Source organism: Carettochelys insculpta, chromosome 33, assembly GCF_033958435.1.
Source record: "Carettochelys insculpta isolate YL-2023 chromosome 33, ASM3395843v1, whole genome shotgun sequence".
NCBI classification, from domain to species: domain Eukaryota; kingdom Metazoa; phylum Chordata; order Testudines; family Carettochelyidae; genus Carettochelys; species Carettochelys insculpta.
In genome coordinates, this window is record NC_134169.1 from 1,911,064 (window position 1) to 1,915,830 (window position 4,767).

The 4,767-nt window shown below is 49.7% G+C and overlaps 1 non-coding gene across 1 annotated transcript; it reads right to left on the bottom strand.

The window, feature by feature from the left end:
• Positions 1 to 1,024: 1,024 nt before the first annotated feature.
• On the bottom strand, positions 1,025 to 1,097 carry TRNAR-UCU (transfer RNA arginine (anticodon UCU)). Its single transcript has one exon. It is a non-coding gene; the product is annotated as a tRNA-Arg (tRNA).
• Between the last annotated feature and the right edge of the window lie 3,670 nt (positions 1,098 to 4,767).

The following is a 4,767-nucleotide window of genomic DNA, read 5'->3' on the forward strand; positions in this document are numbered from 1 at the left end:
TAAAGTGCTACTTTACTGCTTTTTTTGTTCTAGAGAGAGAAAGTTTAATTAAACTCCATTTGTAAAACCAGTCTGGACATGGGGAAGAAAAGGAGCTGGGGAAGCCGGGTTTGTCCTACAGGGGCCTGAAGATCAACGACTCAAAAGAGAGTGTCTGTCACTTGCGTACAGAGGAACGGCAAAGCCCAGGGCAGGAAGAGGAGAGTGCTTGTGCTGCCAGCGGAAGAGAGCTCACTCCATCAGTCTCCTCAGGCTGAAGGCAGGTAGTAACAAGAGTCTCTTGGGTACCCACAGCTTTGAGTCTCTTCCTTTCCCACAGTGGCCTATTTTCATGATCTGCTTCTTCTCAAGCAACCCCTTTCTCCTTCTCCACAGCCCAGCTTCTGTCTGATACCCACAGGATGTGGCCACACGAGCCTCTCTTTTGCAGGGGCTGTGGGAGTGCGCCACTTCAGAAGATGCTGTGATGTGGAGGGGTGTGTGTGTGTGTGTGTGTGTATGTGAGTGGCTCACAGAGGGTGTGCGGCTCCTGTTGAGGGTAACCTGGTGACCAGGTAACACCTTTGAACTGCAGACAAAGGGGGAGGTGCAGCCCAAGGATTTTAAATTGAAACTGGGAGTTGGGAAGCAGTTAAGTCTGGGCTGGAAGGGAGAGAGACAAAGGAGGGAGCAAGGCCCCAGCTCTGGGGGCCCTCAGGGCCTCCCTTCCCTAGTATGGATTGGACTGGCTGTCTCTGCCTGCTGTACTGACTCTTCTGTAAGACCCTGTGTCCTGTCAGCTAATAAATGTGCTCTTCTCCTGCTGAGTAAGAGTCACTCCTGCCTGCAGAGCTTCAGGAAGCCTAAACCCTATTACAGATTTGAATGAGGTCATGATATGAACATGCAACAACTCATTGGCATAAATGGAACCTCCTGCCCTTCAGGGAGCACCCCTGGCACAGAACTGCTCAAGTGACCCTGTCTGGTTTTGAAAGCTCACATTATTCTTTAACTTGAGACTGACAGGAGAGGAAGAAGGCTTCACCCCAGGTGGGATTTGAACCCACAACCCTTGGCTTAGAAGGCCAATGCCTTATCCATTAGGCCACTGGAGTACACAAGTAAGGAGAAGTAATGAGGGATAAAATTCTCTCAAAAATGTACCTTTCTTACCTTGGAAGACAAAAAAATTGCTCTTTCTTTGTGTTAGTTCTTTCTTTGCTGTGAATCTGAGAAACGTCCAGGGACTAACTCTGCAGTAGCAACAAAGGAGTGACCCACACCCAGCTAGATGTTAAGTTACCATCCCTGGCCATTCACCAGGAAGGGACATGTAGGAGACAGGTTCACAATTGCCATGAAAGGCAGCTGCTCAATGGGCTGGACGCCCTGAGGTGCCTGGCTCTGAGACACACTGAGGATCTTCCTGGCACCCAGAGGAGCGTGTAAAGTAAGGGACATTGACAGGATCATTTCTCCTCTCTTCCTGTACCTACACTGAAGGCAGCAACAATGTTGGAAAGACAAAGAACCCTTTGACGTGGCCTAATTGGAAAAGCATCCCAGGAAGCACAAACTGCTGGAAGTTATGCGGAAGGGAAACCTTCCAATCTGGCTCAGCGTGAGCACTTTTAGGAATTAGACTGGAATTTCTCTTTTCTTTCTCTTGTCACAGTTCTGGACTCCTGAACCAATATCACCTCGAAACAAACGCAACTGATATTTTTGTGGGGAATAAATCTCAGCTACTGGAGTTTTGATTGACATTTGGGGAGCCCGTGTGAGGAAACATGCAGGGAACTGGGCTTTTTCACCTCGTGAGATCCCTTCCACTTCTAGTACTCTATGAAAGAGACTGGAGGATAGTCACCCCTTTGATTTACTGAGGGACTCATGAAGGAGCTCAGTCTGATAAGAGGGTCTACAGCTGTGTAATGTAAGTCTTTTGTCAGAATGAGTCGGGAGCAACCAGGGTCTGTTTCAACAATGAGGGGTCCCTTTTCATCCATCTCACATAGAACCAGCTGGAGTCCCCACCCAGAAGCCTGGGAAATTTGCACAGCCCTGGGTGCCTCGCAGGGGCAATGCTTCCCCACTCACAAGCACAGAGTCTGAGTGTAGAAAATGAGCTTTTAATGAAAGAGGCAGAAAAGTCATATGGCATAAGCTTGGGAAAATACCACACCCAGAGTTCACAACCAAGCCTCAAGTAAGTATCCCAGCTCAAGCAGATGGAGCAGTGCCCTTTGCCTCTCAGGCTCAGCCGTCCTATACTGGAAAGAGCCAATCCACACACCCAAACTTTCTCCCTACCCACTTCAAATGCTCCACTTGCAAGTCTTCCCAGTCCCTGCACTCCCTGACACATCACTTTCAACTTGTCTACACTCGCCCCTTCATAAAACGAAACAGTAAGAAGGGACATTTGAATAATAGGCGGTTCTTTCGACAGCGCCCCCCTCCCCCCACAGATGGTACAAGATTCGAAAGTGGCACTTTTCAATCTCCTTGTGCTCCATTATGCTTATGAGGCACTGCACGTTGATGGCAGCACCTCATTATCATCTTCCGACCTCACTCATTACCATGCCCCTTCCGAAAGGAACAGGCTAGTGTAGACATGGCCCTTGCTGCATTCCCTCTCTGAACTGGAGGTAACGCAACCTTTGTGCTGGACCGGCGTTCCGCTTCCCCTGCCAGCTGCCCACCCGCCGCTCACACCTGCTGGCTGCTTCTCACACCAGATGTCCCTCTCCTGTCTTGTGGGTTTTGCAATAGACAGAACCCTGTGTTTGAAGCACTCCAGGGCTTCAGCTACCAGCTCATAGGGGATTTCAGTTCACACTGGTATTCAGCTCTGCATCGAGGTACAGCATCTCGGTATTCACCAGGATGAATTCTAGCAGAATAGTTATTGACCCATTTTTAGGTCCACCTTCTAACAGCAGGGGGAAGAAATAGTCAAACCAGTTTTACCGCTGTATAGCCCAAAGGCTTCCAGCAAGCTGAATCAACCACTATTCCAACCCTTTTTCACTTCATAATGTTTCCATGAAGGGATCCCTCTGTAATCCATATCTGACACAGCAGTCATGAGTGCCCTGTAGCCCACAACAACTTCAAGCACTGATGAGATTCCACAATTCTTACATTGGGTAAAGTCATAAAATGTGACTTTCCAACAACAAGCTATTTACAAGAGATGAAAACGCTTTGCTTCACTTGCTCCCATCAGGCTTTGTTTTCAAGGCATTACATGGGCCCACCTTTACATTTTCATGCCAATGATCTCTGAAGAACACATTCCCCAAATCCTTCAGCACTATGAAGCTCCTGTTGGCACATTCTTTACAGTAAGAAGAAAATCTCTGAGAAGCAGGAGATTAGCTGGTGTCTCCCTGCAGAGAGTTCATGAGCAGGTCGGGGGACCATACATGCAATTCACCTGGCTGTGCCCCTTTGCACTGACAGCCGTGTGACAAAAAAGCAAAAAGGGGCTACTTGCTAGTGCAGGGAATGGGGCAGAAGGAACACAATGCTGCTGAAGGCTGGGAGGAATGTGTCTCCCAGAGGTCATCTGCATGAGAATGCGAAGGGCGGCAGGTGTGATACTGAGGCTGGGAGGAATGTGTCTCCCAGTGATCATTTGCATGAGAATGCAAAGGTGTGCATGTGTGATACCTTTCAGGCAAAGCCTAATGGGTAGCAAGTCAGCCATGAGATTTGGTCTATTGTAAACATGTAGTTGTAAAATCACAATTTAAGCTGACACTTAATGCGGGAGTTGTGAGATCTCACCAATGCTCTGGGTTGCTGTGGGGGACAGGGCAGTCGCCTTAGCTGCGTAAGACATTGATTACACAGGGCTCCCTGGTTTAAAGTGTTGTGAGAAAGAAGGGGAGGGGCACTGGCTGAACCAGCTTGCTGAGTGCCATGGCCCTGCCTGTGCCTTGGCCATATAGCTCTTAGCCTGGCTTGTCTAACCCTCCCCACCTGTTGAAAGGTAGCGCTAGATACTGGGGTGTTTGTGAATCCCTAAATGAGCCATACCAGGAGCTACAATGACAGAGCAGAAATCACAGGGTTCTGTCTTGGAGTGATCCAAAGCAGTTGGGTTGGGAATGACGATGGCGGGAAGCCGGTAGGAGCGGCGGCAGATGATGGCGACCGGCGGGTGGCCAGTAGGAGGAATGGATGATGGTGACTGGTGGGCGGCCGGTAGGAGCAGTGGCAGACGACAGCTGGTGGCAGAAAGGGGAGGCTGCAGACAAGTGGACAGCTCGTACTGCCCTGGTGATGTATATGCGGGCTTTGGGTTTGGGACTGCACCGCAGAAGGTTCACCCTGTAACTGTGTGTGGGGTAAAGGGCCAAGAGCCCCAGCAAGAGACTGGGTTCTACCGCATATGGGGGTGGTATCTGGGTGAAGGGGGTTTGTCTCTTCTTTGCTTAGATATACTGCATCTGTCGCTGTAACCTTGGGGTAGGTAATGGTCATTAAACGAGCCATTTCTATCTCAGACTCTGTGCTTGCGAGCAGGGGAGAGAACCGCCTTACAGGCACCCAGCACAATTGTCCCAGGCCACTGGGTGGGGGCTCGAGCAGGTTGGTTGTATCCTTGACAGAAAAACCCCACAAGAGTTGAACCCGGCCCTTCTGGCAGGCATCTGGCATTAATAGAAGGGTTACATAAGTGGGGGCTCGTCCGGTATCTCTTTTGCTGGGTGGTACCCCTCGCAAGCACCCATATATATGTAACATTGTAAGAAGCAGTTCTGTTGTTGC